General features: G+C 36.2%; 1 protein-coding gene and 1 non-coding gene across 6 annotated transcripts in view; both read right to left on the bottom strand.

Annotated features, from left to right (window-relative positions):
• Positions 1-22,161, bottom strand: part of LOC131067514 (uncharacterized) — a 95,877-nt gene that overhangs the window by 64,849 nt on the left and 8,867 nt on the right. The gene's annotated exons all lie outside the window — the stretch shown is intronic.
• Positions 85-156, bottom strand: TRNAV-AAC (transfer RNA valine (anticodon AAC)). The gene has a single exon. It is a non-coding gene; the product is annotated as a tRNA-Val (tRNA).

The raw sequence follows: 22,161 nt of genomic DNA, 5'->3' as shown, positions 1-22,161 counted from the left end.
ATCTTCAATTTTTGGTTTTGGCAATTTTTTCCTCAAAAGTCATGGCTTCTTGTTGTCTGTTGTATGGTGTCGTGTGTTGAGACATGGACCAGCTAGGACTCGAACCTAGGACCTTCCATACGTTGCTGGAATGCTCTACCACTGAGCTACTGGCCCCTCTTGGACCAGTCCATCGTCAGTCCGGGTGTGGCTTATTTCCAACACCAACACCCCCCCTTAAGCCACACCTCTCGTGTGCTTGGGGCTCCTAGCCTGGACCTGGCTCTGATACCGTGTTGAGACATGGACCAGCCAGGACTCGAACCTAGGACCTTCCATACGCTATTGGAGTGCTCTACCACTGAGCTATTGGCCCCTCTTGGACCAGTCCATCGTCGGTTCGGGTGTGGCTTATTTCCAACACCAACATCATGCTCATTTACAAAAGTTTGTGGCTTTTTTCATTTTTATTTTTTATTTGATGCAGTGGAGGGTTTGTCGATTTTTCCTCAAAATCGCGGTTTTGATTTATGCGGCTATTCTCGGTGTCTCTGGCTACAAGAAGGGACAACTTTGTTACCCAACGTCAAGTTGGATGATTTGTGATGATTTGTGGAGATATCTAGATGTTCTGCAGATTCTAGGAGGGTCAGTGGCAAGCTCTTCTCGCAGAGTGTTCTGAGAAGGGGGCAGCCTTCTTTGTTTTTCTCTTGGTAGTTAGCACGATGTCCATTAAGGGAGGGTGTTAGAATAATGTATTGTTTCTTTAATGGTCATCTAGTTGTCTTGGTTTAGGAAAGTTTCCTTTCTGCATTCGGTTGGTGATTGTTTCTTTTAGAAACATCATCTCTTGTAAACTCTTTATATAAAGCTTTCATCTCTATTAATAGCATCGAATATTTTAATAGCTTCAATGACAATTCAAGTCTCAATGATATGTATTAGCCCACCGGCCACATGCACTTTTCTTATTCCTTTATCGATGGATCGTTGGAGCTTGAGGGAGTCTCCAACAACAACCCAAGTTCCATCAATATCACTTCCCATTTGACTTGTCACCGCCACATTTATGTCGGATCGTTGGAACCTTGGAGAGGTTCCAACGATAGTTGGAGTCCTAACGATAAGCCGTCAAGTCATGTCCTTCCCTTTGCATCGTTGGAAGGAAAAAACACTTTCAACGATTTGTAGTTCCAACAACAGATGACTCACCGTCCACCATGTCCCATTGCTAGATCATTGGCGAACCTTGGAGAGGTTCCAACGATAGTTGATGCTCCAGCGATATGCTGAGTTGTGTGCTACATGGGATCGTGTTCTCCACTTCACTTGATCATTGGAGCTCGTAAGGGGCTTCAACGACAGTGTGAGCTCCAACAATGGGACCCACCACTAAAGGATTTTTAAAACATGTGAAGACTTTATGTCTACTAGGGACTAGGGGCCCGACAAGGGTGTTGAATGGTTGAATGGACCGGAATACTGAGAGGGGGGGTGAATCAGTATTCCCACACTTATAAAACTTAACTGATATATTAATCTCATCAACATAAAACAACAAATGCATAATAAGCAACATGACCACAAAATGAACACCAAATTTTTATACGTGGAAAACCCAAGTGGAAAAAACCACGGAAAGGGTTAACTCTCGAGATAATATAACTAGTTATATGGTGTTTACAAAAAGGGTGGCTCACTGTCGGATGACTCACTGCCGGAATGCTCACTGCAATAGAAAATAAATGAACTGAGGAAAATTGCATCTCCAAATGCATGAAGTCAGTTCCAAGATAAGCTCAAGTATCAACTCACAACAGATCCGGTAAGGGATCTCTTCAACCTAGCCACAATTGCCTACAGCAAGTCCAGTAAGGGATTACTACAACACTGTGACTGCACTCTGCTAATCCAACTGCTTGTGGCAAATTCGGTGAAGGCTTAACTACAACACTGTCTGCATTCTGACTCTTCTTCACACACCTTCGCTCATATATCATATTCCACTACTCATGTTGTATATTGCTCTCTTACTGCAACTGCTCTTTTGTCCACAACTCTACCACTCGCACACTTCTTACTCTACCACACAACACACACACACATACTCTATTGTTCCACACACTACACATCCACACATCTTCTATATATATACCAGTAAGCGCATACACCAAGATAGTATGTTGACCAAGCACAAATGATTTACACAATGATACATTGCTCGGATCAACACGTTATCCAAAATATGACTCGACCAAAAATAGGGTAACCAAGTCGGCCTTCATGATCTTCTACACACTTCATTAACTGAAACATGCGCCTTAATTACCGAGACAAAACAAGGGTCTACCGAAACCATAGATACGGACCTATAAGCACAAACTCCAATCACAACAACTTCCAACTTCAAGATATAGATGCCACAGATTCCGAAACATAGAACCATAAATCATAATGCAATATAACCTAAGTCACCAGGTTCGAATTCGAATTCGAAGTTCGACAACTTTGAAATTCGAATGAAGTTCGATGAGGGAAAAATTCGAAATGTATAAAATTCGAATTAAGTTCGCCATATGTATAAATATGCCAGATATATTCTATAAAACAACCAATCTTTCATATGGGGGATGGTTCCATATGAATTGCTAATAAGGTTTATTGTAAGTAACATCTTTATCTCATCTTATGAGAATAACAGAATCACCAAATACTGGAATACCTCACTGATTGGGTAATCAATTATCATCTTCAGCATTTTTTTTCTCATCCTAATTGAGGGTTCTAACAGACATAAATATCCTAAAGAAAGAACAGGTTAATGGGTTTTAATCAAAGAAAAGAAGATGTGTTTAAAAAATATTAACAGAAGAAGAAGGCCAAAAATTTATTTTTAAAAAAAAAAAAAAAATTTTTTTTTTTTTTTTTTTGAAGTTCGGCGAATTTAACGAATTTTTTTTTTTTTTTGAAGTTCGGCGAATTTCGAACTTCAAGGATGAAATTCGGCCGAACCTGGTGACTTAGAATATAACCATTCGGATAGCAATACAACTAATACCGAAGCAAGATACAAACCATGATAAGCAAACCACAAGATTCTGGAGAAGAGGATCTTCCGAAAATAACTCCAGTAGATCATATATGCCTCACTGCTTCATATCACATACATACCTATCTTCCACTGTGTGTATTCATCTTGGCAGGATTTGTGTGTGTGTTTTGCTTGTAAGTCTGGTATACTCTCTTTTCATGAATTTGGAAAGTCTATGTGACAAATCATGTTATCTTTAGACGTATCACAAAGATGTTGGTGGTTGTTGACTGTGGGATCATCCAGTACGTTGTGTATGATCTTTGTATGACTCATGGATTGTAACTTTTCCATTTACAATGTAAACTAGCAATCACACCTTGGTGTGCAATGGGTATGCCGAAGAGGTATGAAATGTGAATTAGAGAAAACTTTGGTCTATTATTTGCATACATTTGTCATGTACATGAATTCAATTGATTGAGAGATATAAAAGGGCAAAGAGAGGGAGAGATATCGAGGTAGAGACATATGAAAATATAGAGATGGAGAGACAGAGATACAGATATAGAGGTTTAAGAAGAGGGAGAGGAATGGATGGATAGAGAATCTCCTTGGGATTTGGTTTATCAAGCAAAGAGTCTAAGTGAAAGTTTTTTAGGTTGCTTGTTGGCTAAATCAGATGTGAGGATATAAACCTATTTTAATTTCATAATAAGTGTAGAGAGTGTAGTTACGAGAAGTCCATTATATTATGGGTCCATGAAAGATGCATTCTTAATGATTGTTCCTCTGCCGTGTATTTTTATGGAAGCAAGCCAAATAGATAATCGACTACATATGACAGAAAGCAAGTTAAAGTGATAATTGGATACATATGACGGAAATCAAAAAATCCATGTTGGTCGACACAAAAATTGTTGGTCAGCTTCTTTCTAATGTATTTCTCAAGGTGAACATGCTGTTAGTACCTTATTTTGTGGCTACATACAAATTCTTGTTTGTGATTTTCTAATTATATGTCAATTATACTAGAGTATGATAATTTTTTGTTTTATTAGTATTGTGAATCTGGAAAAAGAAAATTTATGAATAAATTACACATATTGAGTAAAGGGTTTTAAACAGTATTCCACAGAAACGCGTTTCTCCCTCTCAGGCCCAAGTCTGTCCTCGAAACCCGTCCCCAAATTTTTTTCTCTTTGTCCCCCCATTCCCGAAGCCCGTCCGTGCATCTCCCCGTTCCCAACATCCGTGGAACACTGCTTTTAAAAAGAAAAGAATGATGTATTTACGCTTGTGAGATTGTTTCATAACATCTAGGAAAAAAGATTATTAAGAAAAAACAGAAGAGAAATTATTCAAAACAAATTAAAGAGAAAAGGCGGGGAGCTTGCCATTATTATGGAAGCAAACTTTGATTTCTAGAAATAGTGGGGAAATAGTGAGTACTAAGGAGTAAGGCAAAGACCCTTCAAATTTAAATTGATCTCATTATACCACTGTAATTCTGCTACAATTTTTTACAGGAATACCACTATCTATCCATGGGACCGCCGGATAGACATTACCGATCAAATATGCTTTTTGTTGCAGAAAATACAATGTGACTGTGAGTTCTTGGAGTCACAGAGAATAATGTACTACAGCCTCTTATTGGGTCTTCATTTTGGGCCCCTCAATATCCTACGATATTATCAGTTAGAAATTCTATGTCAGAGGGTGCTATTGATTTGATGACAAGCCCTAATGGTAATCAATTTTCTTTCTCTATGAACACGCTGGTATATAGTTTTCATATTTAGTCATTTCTATGTTTAATGACCATTCCACATCCAAGTTTTAAAAAGAGAACATTCAACTAAGCTATCGCCTATAATGCAATGAGGTGATTTTGGATGAAGAATATGAATATCTATTAAAATTTTGTAAAACATCATTGAAACAAAGAATACAGAATGTAAAAATGCATACATGGTAAGGGAAGCATGATTGAATGGTCCTTTTTTTTGTTTGTTGTGGAAGAAGTTGAACAAGTAATAGTTTAATCAAGGAAGCATTAATCGTTTGGGGAATTAATCGGCAAAACAAAAGTATAACATTTTTTCAAAAAATCGGGAAAAAATCGGATTTACAAAAAAACATTAAAAATTGCAGAAAAACAATCAAAAACTACTTTTTTTTTATATTTTAGGACATTTCCATAGCATAGAGATATTGTAGGCAAATAAAATAGACACTTGAACACATGAATTGTAGAAAATAGATTTTTGATGTTTATATTCATATCGCTGATTACTATCATTTATTAAAACTGTATGTTGCTATGTTTACTATCCCTTATGTTGCTATGTGTATTCATGTATTCTGTGTGTTCTAAATGCTAGCAAAACTGTATGTTTTACTATCATTTATTCTATATGTGTATTCTGCTATCATTTATTCACTTAGAACTGTATGATGCTAGCTTACTAAATAATGGGGATTTTGGAGTTTACTACTAAATGATGCTATGTAAACTGTGAATACTATGTATACTGTATGTATATTACTATTACTGTATAGAGTATATAGTAATATACAGTAATAGTAATATACAGTAATATACATACAATATATATACACAGTAAGAAATATAGTATATATACAGTTATTTAGCATCATTTAGTAGTAAACACCTGATTTAGTATACTTTGCCTTCTATTCGCTTCCCTTCGACTTCAACTTTGCCTCTTAACCCTTAGCCACGAGTTGAGTGAGTAACCTTGAAAAAAGACGGCTATTTATCGAATTTTGCGGACATTTTAGGGTTTTTGCGGCGTTTATTTTTCGCAGGCTTTCGCGCAGCGCGATTAACTGTGGTTTTTTTGCAATTAAAACCGGAAAAAATCGTTGAAAATCGGCAAAGAATCGGTCAACGATTTTTCCGATTTTTTGGGGGAATTAATCAGGAGCAACGCCAATTGCCAATTAATCGGGAATAATCGGGATTTTTTCCCGACTATTGCTTCTTTGGTTTAAGCCAATCTACAGGCAATGATGCCAAAGGATGTCCACATTTGTTTGCATGTAGAAGTAAAGACCAGGCTATATTTGGTGAAAATGGCAAAGAGAGTGGAAGAGGCGATGGGATTTGAGGAATTTGCCAATAATGGCAGATAAATTGGGGGAAGAGGAGTTTATGGGAGAGCTCTGCAATGGCTTTTGTCTTCTGGAAGATGCAAAGAAAGGCGTGTTAACTTTGCAGATCTTGAAAAAGAAAGCAAATTTGTTGGGGATGAGTGATGATCTCAGAGCGATGTTGAAGCATTGAAGCGATTGATCTCAATGGGGATGAACTTCTTGACCAAAATGAGTTTTGTGATCTCGTGATCACACTCAACCCTTCTTTGAACGTAGGCAACGTAGAATGGACAAGCATCTATTTTGCTGTCCCATCGCTAACACAGGCATAAATGATGACAGATACGACAGGGTAAATCAAAATGAAGCAACGGTTGCAGAGAGTGCAATCGTCTTGCACTATCTTTCGATGATTGTGGACCGTTGATGAATAAAATGAGCTCCTCAATCTCATATAGAGAACGCCTTTGGCGTAATTACTGAAACAAGGTTTCATGGCATTCCTGCATAGTGTATTTGTGCATGAGGTTTAACGACAGCTGCTTAATCTCAGAACACATATTGTACTACTACTAAGATCATTTTGTGGTTTGTAATCCTGAATCAACAGGGGAAATCCTAATTATGTTTGAAATTAGTTATGGGTAAAATTTTACTATAGCCCAATAGACTTACACAAATACATTTCTGGTGGTATTTTCAAGTGAAACTTAAGTCATGAATTGTAACTTATCCATAATTAATTTGATAATGATGTTGGAGAACGAGTCACACCTGAACTGAAAATGGAATGATCACAAAGGAGGCCAATAGCTCAGTGGTATAGCACCCCAGCAGCAAAGGGGTGGTCTTAGGTTCAATTCCTAGCTGGTCCATGAAAAAGTTCAGCATTGTATCAGAGCCAAGTCAGCTGAGCCAGGCAAGGCTAGGAGCCCTAAGCACACCTGCAACGTGGCTCAGGGGGTGTTGGAAAATGAACCACTTGAACTAAAGATGGACCAGTCTCAAAAGGAGCTGGTAGCTCAGCAGTAGCATGCCCCAGAAGCAAATAAGTTAAATTAACCTTGTATACAGTGATGAGTTAATGGTCCGGCCTAAGCATGTGATCCTTTTCTTATCAAGTGACTTTCAATCATCTTCCTTTCTTAGACAAGAGAACGAAATATGTTATCCTAAACGGTGAGGAGAAATGATTTGTAAGACTAATTTAAGAATTTTTGCATGGTGGATGACATGTAGTAGATAGAGCAACTGTGGACAGTGATTATAACTGTTACTTGTACTAAATATTCTTGGATCATACATTATTAAATAGTTATTGACTGTGAGATGATCTTCCTTATTAAGAGATACGAAGAATGCGATTGTGCGAGATCCATATCTTTGAAACTATTGGAGAGATGTCATCGTGTAATAGATGGGTTTTGATGTTCTTAGAAACTAAATAATAGCTTTAACCTTTTACAAGAGAGATCTTTAGTATACATTAAGATAAAAGGAGATTTATTTATTGATCTTATAAAGTCATAAATGTTTCACCAGAGGAAATTAAACGTTTACTTGATGACTAATTGAGTCCTCAACAACTATAAAAATAAAAATAAAACAAGAACCATTCAAGTAACACTTGAAGCTTGGTAAAGGTTCCAAGGTGATAAGGAAGCGTGATAAAAATTCTCAGCAATGGAAGATTTTCATTGATCAAGTAACACTCGATGCAATGCTGGAAACTTATCAATGTATGGAAGGCATGACAAGTCTTCATACAATCAGATGTTCAATTATGATCAGGTAACATGGTGCAATAGAAAGAACATTAGGCTAATAGGAAGACATAGTGTGTCTTATTGCTACTTGAGCTTCATACGTATCAAGTGACACTTGATATAGTGAAGAACTCATGATGACATAAAGTGACACTTGATTCATGCATGCTTGATGTACCCAGTCAAATGACAGTTGACACAATGCAAATGTTGTGATTAGCCAAGTGACACTCGGTTAACCATTGAAATAGGTCAATCCAGTAAAACTTGACACCTGCACAAGTTTCATTTGATCAAATTATACTTGATAATGTAATGTCCCCTGTTGGGCTTTCCACTAACTTTTCTATTTAATGAGATTATCATACTCATGATGCTTATGGACTCAATTGAAATTGCATAATGACTCTAGACAAGATTCAACTAGTAAACCTTATATGAATATTAGATGTTCTTCTTGACAAATTCTAATATGATGTTCCAAAAGAAATCTGTTGTGAGATCAAATAAAAGGTCTGATAATTATAGATGTATGTGAATTATTTGTGATTGCTATGTTCACCACCTTCATTATTGATACAAAATATGTCCTTGACCCTCTAATAATAAGATCCCTGTGTCTGGTTGGTTCCTTTATATCATGCGATTTGAATGTCTTTGAATCGGGAATCTGATCCCTGATCACTCTATCCGTTATGTCTCCTCGTAAGCATGCAATCTTGACGCTATTTCTCCTTGTTAAATCTTTTTTTGACATGAGTCTATGGCCTTGCAAACTGGTGGATACAGCACCTTCACTTGGCTGACTTAGTACTCTGCTATGAATCAGTAAAAATAACAAATATCCATCCTCCTTGTCTACAATATGATCCTTCTTTAATATCTCTTCTGGCGGTCAAGATGTGAGTGGTTGTATCTCCTAAGTCATGTCTTTTCAACAACTGAAACTAATCAAACTTCTAACAGTTTTGACCTTTTGTTTATTGTCCAGATTATTAACTTAACTAATCATCCTTTGATCAATCTTATTGTTCTTCACTTAATTTGTTATTAGATATTTAACTAAAGCAGATCGGAATTCTCCTTTTTGAACAGTGATAAGGTAGAGGATAATCTATTGTTTGGGGGTTGATCTATATTACTTCCTTGACAGTGATTATGTGGAAGACTCTTTACTTGTTCATGCGATCTGTAGTGTCTTCTTTGACAGAGGTTATGTGTGAGATGATCTGTGCCTAGAATTGACCCATTGATAGTGATCCATTTCTTGCTTGTAACTTAATAACAGTTCTGATCTGATCTGTTCGATAGTGATGTCATTGGAGGCTTTTGATTCCTTTCCTTTATATCTCTCAATGTGAGGGAGAGGTTACACCTCTTCATCATGTATGCCCTTTGGCAAGAGACATGTCCTTTCCACCATTAGCACCCTTTGAAAGAGTGCAACTCTTCATTATATCTGCCATTTGAAAGGGACACAACCTTTCATGATCAGATCTGCACTTCTTATTTAAATCAGATCTGCACTTCTGATTCCATAATTATCCCCTTCTCAAATAAGGTTCTCTTCTCCCTTTTATATCCCATGTTTGAGGGAGTCACAACTTTTCCTTCCATGTCTTTTGACCATTCATTAACTTAATTATATTTAATTGTCTTATTTTATAATTTTATTTTTATTCTTTTGTATTAATATTACTATTATTATTTATTATTAAATTCTATTTCAAAGTGGGGACATTACAGATAATGTATAAATCCAAATACAGTAAGTTAGCTAACTCGACCTGTGGCTCAAAGATGCATTGTGTTTCACAAACCAAGGTTAGTTCTAACTATGATTGGGGATACAAGCAACACTTCCAAGGAAGGAGGATTTTGATTAAAACTGATTCTGTGGTTGTGTATAATCTTATCTCTTGAAGTTCATTAGAGGTAAACTTAATTTGTAAGACATGATATGTGCTCTAACCACAAGTCTTTCCTTCAATCAAAAAAATGAGGGTCTAATTTTAGGTTTTATTGAAAACAGATCTAGTCTTTTTTTCCTAAACAGAAGTATATGGAATGTTTTTTTTCGGAATAGCAAGGGAGTTTTCCTCGAATTACAAATTATTTTCTCTTGTTATATGAATGATGTCATAGGAGGGATACTTGATAAAACATTGATGATGAACAATATGTGAAAGGAAGAATTTTTGCAAAGCATTTTAGCAATCTTTTAATTTGTCAATTTCGATCAAATTGCTGCTGTTTTTAGTTGGTAATTTTAGTGAATTTTCACGGCTTCCTAAATGTGTTTATGGTTCTAATAGCAGACTAAATTATGTAGTGACAGTAATGTACTTGTACATTTGAATTTGTTTTCTTGATGGATTCAGATTTGTTTTATGGTTAAGGAGAAGCTAGCAGATATGTTCTATCCTCTAGCACCTCATACATTTGTTTATGATTATTTAATTCTCCTAATATGTGCAGGTTTTTGTTGAACCAGCAGACCTCTATTCAAAAGCCAACAGGAAGAGGACAAAGATGGTCCTTGTTGAAGTCTTTGGATAAGGTAGAAAGTTCAAAAAGTTTTTTTGGTAGGTCGTCTAAAAGGACACTAAAAGAGAGCATTACATTATAATGTTCAATTTACATATAATGCTTTAATAATGTGTATATGTTATCCTCATTTTTTCACTCAAAAAATTTTACACTTCTTCATGTTCCCTAAGATCACATGCTTCATCAAATTGTCGTTCCAAATGTCATGTCAATTTTCAAGTCGTGTGTGAAGTTTATTTTTCGCCTTGGCTTGATCAAGTCAAAAACATTAATGCCTGCATCATTAAGTCTTGGTTGCAAATGTTCCTTGTCATTTTTAAGTGTTAAATAGCTTATCAAGTCAAAGTTGTCAATTGTTGCTTGTAGTCATAAGTGGTTTGTAGTCAAGTTCAATCTCCTCAAAATGCTCAGCATGGTTTTGATTAAGTCACAATTCTCATATTAATCTCTTTAAACTGATTAAATGTTGGATCAGATCTCAATGACAGAACATCAAGGGCTTCTATACAGTTGACAGGCATACCATCTCAGAAAAAATTTCTGCATCTTTATTTTCTCACAGCTTGCGGTTTTGCAAAGTACCAAAATGGCTCAGAAAGTTAATAACAAATTCTAATGGACTCCTCAAGGTTCTAACATGGTTGGATTCAGAATAATTTCAAGTTTGAATGTAATTATAATTGATTTGCAAGCGTAAATTTGCAATTATTTTAAATTTTGACAAGTAGTCATGATTTAACACATTGCATAGAGGCTTCTTGAAAAGTTTTGACAGTTGGTTCACAGCAAAATTTTACTCATTCTCACTGTTTTTGCATAAATAAATGGAGTTGCAAGATTTAAATACAGTTGATAGTTTGTCTCTCAGAAGTCATAATTTGCACATTGTGCTTTATAAATGGTCGCAAGTTGGTTCCAAGAAAGGCTTTATTAAATTTGACAAATTTTAATTATGTGATTAATCAAATCACCCGATTGGTGAAAGCACGAAATCATAATTGCCTTGGCAATGGAGGATGAAATGTCTCAAGTGAAGTACTTGGCAAATATCCTAATGTCAATTTATGTGTCTGCAAGTCATGAAGTGTGAGCCATTTAAAATCAAGCAAAATTTTCCATTTTTCCACAAGTTTAATTGTAATTTTCAAGTTTTGGAAGCTTGGAACTTGAATTATTCATCGATTCAATTTAAGTTGGAACAAGTTCAAAGGTTACAAGTAGTTAAAAAAATTACTTTTGACTCTTTAAGTGTTCTCCATGGTATAAGAGATGGGGAAACTGTATGCACAAATGCAAATATTACTCACCTTCAAACTTCTGCCTTAGTGCAAATTTAAAGAAATGCAAATTTGGCAAGGTAATTGGCACAAAACAGCAAAGTCCTCACCTCCTTTCACTTACCAAAACCCCGCAATGCATAAAGCAGAAATTCAAATAATTACGTAATGCAGAACTTAAAGGCACTTGAAGAGGTGCCAAGTGCCTTCCCATCACCGCATCCCTAGAGACCCTGAATTTCTGCAAGGATATAAAGGAATAGATGCAAAAGCATTCTACAAACCCTTATAAAGGCAGAATTGTGGAACCCCCAGAGGAAGTCAAAATCTAAAATAAAAAAGGTTTCCTGACCCTCTTTTGCCCATGATAGTTAAAGTTCTGCAAACCTTATAAAGTAAATGTAAATGTTGTTCAATTTTCAATTCAATATGCAAGATGCATTCTAATTTGTATTCTCTATATCTATGTATTATCTATCTCTATTATAATTCTGACTATCTTCTTTGTTTGGCAGGTGAGAGGAATATTTATCGATTTTAGTATCCTCTTCACAAATATCAAATAATATATATATGCAAGAGGGGAGGATCAAGCAGTGCCTTGACCAGTCATGTCTTATGGACATGACCGATCAAGACACTACTTGATCGCACCCTTTGATATATATTATCAACCGGTGTTTCTTTAATTACCAGCCCGATACTAATCGGGGTCTACGTAACTTAGTGTGTATGCCAATCGGTATTCACGATGTTTGCGTGGCATATTAACCGATGTGAATCGGTGTCTAAGTTAACCGACATCGATCACTAACTAAAGGTTATATATGTCAAGCGGTGCATACTTTGCCACCCGAAAGCAACTTGATAATCATTATTTGTTTATCGCTGGGAACAAATCCAATGTAAATCGCGATACATGGTTAACCCGATAGCCATCGGTGATCACCGATATGCCATGCTATAATATGATTATCGATATTGATCGACTAAGTATATTTAATATATAAATGAGGAAGGATTATCAAATGAAATAGCTTGAAGTTTTCTTGATGGTTTATCAATAGGATAAATTATTGAATGAGAGACTTCATTTATCTCTCATTCAATCATTTATCTTACCGAAGCTACCATGCATTAACAGTAAAAAGGTAAAAGATAAAAGAAAATAGCCAAAGACCATGCCCTTTGCGTCATGCATGAGCATGTATGAAAACTCCTGACTTACTCAAGACCCTCACATTCCTGCAAAAAACACAAAAACACTCAAAACAAAACATTATCTCGATGACAGGCCATACTAGCAGGATATGCACCTCATGGATTTGCATAAGAAGCTTTAGAAACCTTCATTTACTTGTAATTAACAGATGAAATCATCCACAACCATCCCCAATAGTTCCATGCCTGTGTCATTTAACCATTGTAGCACATGCAGCTTCATAATAAGTTTGAGGGACGCCCATATAGTGATTCACCACATGTAAAGAATGAGACAGCATCTCATGGAATACAACTGTTGCAACATACAAAAGACATGGGTATCCTTGCAGGGAAGTCACATTATTTCACCATATGCAACCAAAAGTCTTCAACCCAATCAATTTACATTTCCCAATTTTCCCCATGCCTTCGTGATATGGTGGCTTTGTAAAAAAGTATAGGCATCCATCAAAGCATATTAGAGAAAGGTTATATCAGAAATACATGCAAACATGTGGCAGCAGAGACAAGGTGCAAACTGTTTGTCAAGACACCTCACTCACTGAAGAGCCCTCTTCTTGAGAAGAACTTGCCATTTCAAGACCACGTATTGGATGCTGATGAACAATCAGAATCACCTTCAAAACATGGTGATTTAGATATGTGGGAAGGCATGAAGCAGGCCTTAAATGAGAAAACACTTAATTTAGGCAGTGAGATGAAATGTAAAAATGGCAAGGACTTTCCTGAAGCTGAAATGGACATGTATGACATGTACTTACCCGGGACAAGAACAAAGTTTTTGAAAACGTGATTCCAAAAAAGATTAATAGTTTGCTGGCACAGAAGTGATTATTTTTAGTTTTTCATCACTTACAATTTTAGTTGTGCTTTTGGTGTGGAATGAGATATATAGGTAATGCATTTAGTGACTCTAAGATGAATGAATTATTAATGTCATCGATTCAATCTATATCAAGCTCAGTGGCAAAACATTAACAATGCATGCCAACCATCCAACAAATTGCTTCAAGAATCGTCATCTATAGCCAACACATGTCAAATGTTTAACAAAATGTTGCAACAATCAAACACCTTTCAAAATTATGGGGAGAATTAATATTTTATTATAAAGTTCTTACCCAAATGTTTTTAATGAAATTTTTGTGATATTTGTTTACAGGAACTTATTGTATTTTATTTCTAAATTTTTTGTAAACCCAAAAAGGAGTTGAAAACAGTTATAGGAAGGAAAGGCATATTCTCCCTATTAAAGGGGTTAGCAAGGCTTACTGGTGGTTACTATTCTTGACCAAACTCGTTGCAGATTGTACAAGGAGGCAAGAGACTTTGTGATTTTGTGAAATTTTGAAGAGTAATAGTCCAGATAGGACTCTGATTTTCAATCCATCGGTTCAGCATTATCTTTTCTTATGTTAGATTGTGCTTGTATTGTTTCTCAAGATCCTTCTTTGCAATTTGCAAATTCAATGCAAATTTATTAATTTATTTCCAACAATCACTGCAGAGAAAATTTGTTGGACTCTGGATTCTATTTGATTAATCTACATATCTTCTCCCTTCTTTGTTAATGATGTATGTGGAAATGAATATGTTATCTATTCAATTCTGCATACATTTCTCCTTTCCTTCCATCTTCGTTCATGTTAAGTAATTCTAGATGGTTGTCCATGTTTGATCTATTCAGGATTTCTCTCCTCTTCCCCCTTTTATTCTCTTTCTTTTGCTTTATTTTATGTACTTTCTAGTTAAAACTACACAAAAATCTGAGAAACCCCATCATATAAGGGAGCTGCCCCTCTTGAACACAGGAAAGTAGTCCATTCAATGTCAAGTTCTCCAATTGTTGCAAAGATTTATCACTGCCCATTGGGTGAGGCACATCGATTTGAGCAAAACATTGCATCTGTTTACCAACAGCATGTTACTTGGAACTATCTTGGAGAGCCCCATACTCTTATTGGTACATTTCTGGTCCCGGTATTGATAGTACTCAGGGTATCTCCCAGGTACAGCCAAGTTAATCTATTATACCATATCTTGCTCAAATACATCTGTGTACATCACTTTTTCTGCCTGGTACATGTCCAGGCAGAACCCAGGGTGTTAAAGTTGTACCTCACTGTTAAACTAGAGTCAGATGAAGAACAAAAAAAAAAGTTAAAAAATTAACACAAGAAGAAAACATAATTTTAAGCACACGCAGAACTAATAAAACTGCTGATATTCACAGTACACCTAGTTCGAATTAATCAAATGCTGATTTTGATGCTCTCAACTAGAGCAATATAGTGATCTGTTCACATAGATCTTGAATCTGACTTGACTACTGCCTATTTTTCTATCTTGAACAAATAATACAAATGTATGCAATATATCATATGTCATGACTCATTTGATATATTGCATTATCAATTATTAGTAGTGTTTTGTTATTTTTCTGTTTAGTTATGCATATTATGTCAATATTATGGCAATTGTTAATGGATTGCCTGAACAAACTAATATTGTTGGTATTGGATTGTTGTGATGCAGCTAGAATGGATTGTAGTTGTAATTAGCATTTGATCGGTAGGGGCACCCATTCTCATGCTACCTAATGGTACAAATTTTTGATATCATTGCATTTCATGGATATGTTTATTGCTACAGCCTTTAAAGTGAAAGAGGAGGATGAAGTTGAAAATGGGGTACAGTCTGACAGCATTTCCTGTCAGGAAACCTTCCTCCTGCCACTTTCAGGTCTTTTTCTCTCAAAAGAAATTCATTTCTCCTTGTGTTATTTACTGTCTGCCTTAAGCCCATGCATCATTCACAAGATAGGTCATGCATACATCCTTACCTTCATTTGTTTGCTCCCAATTTGTTGCAGTCCGATTACTCTCTTCTACATCTAGTTTTGCACATATCTAAATATATTCTAACATATAGAGTCATTCTCCATTGTTGTTTTGGATTAAGTGAAGGATTGATCAGTCAAAGTCACATTATAGGCCAATGAACGGTCTGATCATAGATTCATATGCTGTTTCAATCTTTTGATATATCAAGGGACATTTAGAAAACATACATATCACATATGCATGGTGCTATTTTGCATTTCTCTACACTTGACAATATTCTTGTTTTGACTATTTCAATGTCCCCATCATAAGTACATCCATTTCTTAGTCATAGGCAACTTGTATAGGCATTTCAAAGCTTCTAGGTTGCTTGTTTAAGATAGACATTGTAACACAGGACTTCAATACTTTGCAGGGTTTTGACACTCTAGGACTGCTCTTAGTGCTCAAAACCATCCAAAATCTGAAGAGCCAGTTCTATTGATTGTTCATTGCTTGTACTTCATTGGCTTCCATTTGTGCCTCATATAAAGCATTTGGGAAACATTGCATTTGCTGATTTCTACAATTTTCAAGATTGTTTTGGGTCTATCAAGACCAAGCTTGGATTTTAACAATCCATTTGCATGTATACTTCAGTTGCAACAATTAACAAGAAAAATAGAAACACTGCATTTTCCATTTTTGTACATTTCTAGATTGATTTCATCCTTAGCTTGAAAATCGAGTTTTTGCACATAACTAATGAGTTTGTAACTCATTCTAGTTGCATTTATCATTAGAAATATAATAGAAAAGATACGAACAAAAACTTACAAATATAATTTTTCTAGTTGGGATTATCTTGACACAAGGCTAATCATGCATCACTTGACATGCACCCCGCACCTAGAATTATATCGCTTTTATGGAATAAATGTGTATGCAAGCTTTGATTGATTTCATGATATTTTGCCTCTTTACACATAAAAACATATACAGAAACTAAAAAGGTAGCTATGTCTCTTTCCCTTGTTAATTGTAGCTTATAGGCTGTTTACTGTGTGAACAAACCAGGATCTAGTCTAACAACATATTCATTTGTTTTGTCTCTTTCTTGTTTGTTTCATTAGATTGGTATTCAAAGAAAGATTGTCATTTGATTGTCTTTATTCTGGTTTGTTTAATTGAGTTTTTAGTGTTGATTGAGTTTATGTTGTTGATTGGTTAGTGCAGATTTTACTTTCTAGCAGATTAGATTAACTATTTAGAAGCTTTAAGCTACATGAAGACCTGTTCTTCTTCTCATTCTCCCAGTTAACCACCCTGCCCAACCTCAATAGTAGTATACCCTTCAAGTTATTCAATTTGATTATTAGACTCAAACAACTGAGAATGACATGGGGATTCATCCACATCTACATCTATATTTTCTTTTTGAATTCTTCAATACTTGATGATATCAAAACAATCATAGATGTGCTTACCTCCTCATTTTTAACCTCTTTTATTGCTGCTGTCCTTGTTTGTCTTTTCCTCTTTTAAATGATCCTTTTGATGGGCCATGTGATCTTCTTCTTGATTGGTAAGTGCCAATTTTGCATCTCTAGTCTTATTTGTTCCAATTCTTGCTTTATTTCTCTAATCTTTTGTTCAAACAATCTAAATATTGACAACTTTTGCTTCATTTTCAAGTCTAGTTTCATTTCCTTTTGATCTGATCCAATTTCATTAAGTTTTGAATGAGTTATGACATTTTTTATGAGAGCAGGTCTGTGATAAAACTAGGGTTTCTAGCAAGCATTAAGAAAACTATATCTTTGTATTGCATCATCCCAAAAGGCTCAAACTTGGTGAGAGTCTTCTTTACATTACTGCACAAGGCTCCTACAAGGGAATTTGGGTTATTTGATCATTTGGGAAAGATATGGATGTTTTTGTGTGTCTTTTCATAGTAAATGTTGTCATGAGGATTTAATAAAATAATACATTGTTGAGTTGTTCGATGTAATGATGACTTGTGTGCCATCAAAATCCATAGTGAGAGGCCATGATCAGGCCAATACTATATTTCCTTGCTGAAGTTTAGATGATGTGTGAAATAGACCAAAGAAGCAATATCCAAGTGGTGTAATTGGAATGCACCTTAAATTCATTTAAGTATAACTTGTATGTTGATTGATGTTACCCCCACCTCTGCATCAATCTCCTATAAAGCTTGAAGTTTGATATTGTATTATAACCTATAATTGTTGATAATACATATGTTTTGATGCTTTAGATGACATGTGAAATAGACCAAAGAAGCAATATCCAAGTGGTGTAATTGGAATGCACCTTAAATTCATTCAAGTATAACTTGTATGTTGATTGATGTTAACCCCACCTTTGCATCAATCTCCTATAAAGCTTGAAGTTTGATATTGTATTATAACCTATAATTGTTGATAACACATATGTTTTGATGCTTTGGAGGTTGGATTTTTCCCTTTGCAGCTTTTCCCAGCATATATCAGTGTCACTCACTTTTGTGGTTGTCTCTATTCTATTTCTCATCCTTTTCTACTCTTGTCCTATTTACTAAGTATTGTTACTATGATAGAATGCAGCTAAAATTTAGTTAGATATCAAAACTTTATAACTCTCGTTTTTAGATTAAGAAATTGTTTCATGTTTCATTTCAATTCATTTAGGAGAAGTTGTAGCTAGTAGTGGCTAACTAAGGGCGAGATATAAAAATTTCTAAGAGAACTAGAATGAGAAGATGATTTGATGATTGATCTAATTAATGTTCAGACATTCCCGGAGTCTTTTATAATATCTTTTTTTGTCACCTCTTGATCTGATGTTATAATATCTGAACAATGACATTTCTATTTGTAGTGTCCTAAATTGTACTCGCCTACAATTTTGTCCTCACCTACAATTGAGGTCCAAGTGAGGACAAAATTGTAGGCGAGTACAATTTAGGACACTACAAATAGAAATGTCATTGTTCAGATATTATAACATCAGATCAAGAGGTGACAAATAATCCCCACTAGGCAAGTACAATTGAGGTCCAAGTGAGGACAAAATTGTAGGCGAGGACAAAATTGGGTTATATTCTACTAGGGATTCTCCATTTCTATTTGTAGTGTCCTAAATTGTACTCACCTACAATTGTACTAGAGATTGTTGGTCCTCTAGCAATCGCAAGTTTGGATGTTGCAAAATCTATTCACCTTCCCAAGTTGCATCCTCAACCAGTAAGTCTCTCCACCTAACCAGATATTCATGAATTGTCCTATTCCTCAACTTCCTCTACCTCGTATCAACAATACTATCAGATACTAAAACCAAATTTCATTCCTCATCGAGGTGTGGTAGTTTTGGAGATGAAACCGTACGCTGGCCCAAGGCATGAAACAGGGAACATATTGTAGATTTTACTGCCTTTTGGAAGTTCTAATTCATACGCAACCTCCCCAATTCTTCTTAATATCTTGTAGGGCCCATAGAAATGTGGCTTAAGTTTTTCTACTCCACTTTTCTTCGAACATCAATTGCCTATATGGCTATAGACGCAAGAAAACTATGTCCCCAACCTCAAAAGATCTCTCAACACGGTGTCTGTCTACATACATTTTCTATTGGTTTTGTGCATGTTGGAGATTATCCTTTAATGCCTTGAGGATATCTTGATAACTCTACATCGTTTCTTTTGCCCGAGGAACTTTACTATCATTGAAGGCCAAATCCATAAATGATAGTGCATCATACCCGTATAACGCCCTAAAGGGGGACATACCAATAGACATGTGGTAGGTGGTATTGTAGCAATACTCGCCTAAATATAGCCATTTGATCCAAGAAGGCTGCTGCCCTGCAACATAATTCCATAGATAGCCCTCAATCCATTTATTCACTATCTTTGTCTGACCACCAGTTTGAGGATGGTAGCTCGTGCTTGGTGTCAACTCTGTACTTGCTAATCGGAACAACTTCTGCCAAAACATATTGAGAAACCTATTGTCCCAATCACTAACAATACTTTTGGGAAGCCCATGCAGCTTGAACACCTCTCTGAAGAATAATTTTGCTACTTGAGGTGTTGTAAAGTCAGTAGGTACAACAAAGAAATGTGCATATTTAATTAACCTATCAACAACCACAAATATGCAATCTCTCCCTGAACATGTGGGAGTCCTGCAATATCATCCATGGATATTCCTTCCCTCTTCTGTTCAAGTATCAGCAATGGTTGTAGAAGGCCTGTAGGGAACGTATATTTTGACTTGTTTTGCCGACAAGTCAAGCACTCTCTAACAACTGCAACACATCATCCCTTAATCCCTTCCAAGTGAATCTCTCTTGAATCTATCAATAGGTTTTGAAGAAACCCGAATGTCCTACTAGAGGTGTATCATGTATCACCCTCATAATCTTGACCTTCAACTTTGACCCTGGTACAAGATATATCCTATTCTTATAATAAATGATATCATCAACCACAAAATACTTGTCATCCTGCACCCGTCTGTCAATCAAATCACAGGCAAAGTCATTTTTGGTATACTCAGCCACTAATTGAGATTTCCAGTCAACTGAAATCTTAGTGAGAGAACAGAGTGTTGGTTTTCTGGACAATGCATCGGCAACAATATTTGTCTTTCCTTTAATATACTCCACATCGAAGTCTCAAGCCTGAACCTTGCTCACCCACTTCTATTGTTGTTCATTTAAATCCTTCTACTCCAAAAAATACTTAAGACTGTTGTGATCAGTCCTAACCACAAATTTAGCTCCCACTAAATACTGTCTGAACTTAGCTAGTGCATACATAATTGCTAGCATCTCCTTATCATATGTGGAGTATGGTCTTTCTGAGTCCCTTAGTTTTTTGCTCTCGTATGCAATCGGATGTTGAATCTACATCAAAACTGCACCTATCCCCTGACCCAATCCATCGCACTCCAAGACAAATGGCTATGTAAAATCAAGTAGCGCCAATACTGGACATGAGCTCATTCCTTGAGCTTGTCGAATTTCACCTGCGCCTCATCAGACCAATGAAATGCACCTTTTTTGTGAGGTTTGTAAGTGGTGATGCCAACTGTGAGAAGCCCTTCACAAACCTTCTATAATTACAACATAAGCCCAAGAAACCTCTCAACTCTGAAATGTTCTTAGGTGGCGGCCAGTCCTGAATAGCCTGAATCTTCTCTATGTGTACCTTAACACCGTTAGCTCCAATCACATGTCCAAGGTAAAGAATCTTCGTCATCCCAAACTCACATTAAGAAGCCTTCACATAGAATGATTGAGCCTCCATAATGCCCAACACCACATCCAAATGTTGAAGATGGTCATTCCATGACTTGTTGTATATTAGTATGTCATCAAAGAAAACTAGTACAAACTTACGCAACTGATCCTGAAAGGTGTGGTTCATGCAAGATTGGGATGTCATTGGTGCATTGGTGAGTTTGAATGGCATGACTAGGAACTCAAAGTGTCCATAGTGATAGTGAAAAGTAGTCTTCTGTATGTCTTCTTCCCGGACTCGAATCTAATGATAGCCGAAACAAAGACCAATCTTAGAAAAATGCATGAACCCAAGCAATTCATCAAGTAGCTCATCGATCATGGGAATGGGCTACCTGTTTTTAACGGTCTTCTTGTTCAGAGCTCTATAATCTATGCACATACGCATAGTGCCATCCTTCTTTTTGACCAAAACAACTAATGAAGCAAAAGGACTGGAACTAGGCTGGATGTGTCCCATGCTTAGTAACTCCTTGATTGTTTTCTCAATCTCTTCTTTTAAATGGCATGGGTGTCTGTAAGGCGTAGTGATAGCTGGCTTGGCGCCCTCTTCAATCTCTATGACATGCTCAAATCCATCTTCAAGTGACCTTCCCGATGGAATTTCCCCAAACACCTTACTATGTTTATCCAACACTATCTGGATATTCGTATGATATTGCGACTCGCTATTGGAGGAAGGTGTAGTCGACACCAAGCACTGAGCTACCCAATCCACATCACCGCGCCTGTATAGAGCCTCCATCCTCCGTGCTGAAACCACTCGAGGACCATTGTCTGACATAGCCTTAAGCACAATCGTCTTACCATCCATCATAAATTCAAGTTGCATCATGCGGAAGTCTTAAACATATCGCTCAAGTGACTCTAACCACTAGAGTCCCAAGACGACATCTATATTGCTGAGCCCAAGCACATAAAAGTCATCCATTAAGTTATAATCTCCAATCTGAATGCTCAGCTAGGGTACCACCCTAGTGCAACTTAATGTAAATCCATCAGCGACAATAACACTAAATCCTGGGAAGTCCTCAACCTGAAGTCCATGCTTCGCCACTAGTCCTTCATCAATAAAATTATGT

This window comes from Cryptomeria japonica, chromosome 10 (genome assembly GCF_030272615.1).
Source record: "Cryptomeria japonica chromosome 10, Sugi_1.0, whole genome shotgun sequence".
Classification (NCBI taxonomy): domain Eukaryota; kingdom Viridiplantae; phylum Streptophyta; class Pinopsida; order Cupressales; family Cupressaceae; genus Cryptomeria; species Cryptomeria japonica.
Note: the sequence above shows the minus strand (reverse complement) of the source record. Positions and strands in the feature narration are given on the sequence as shown.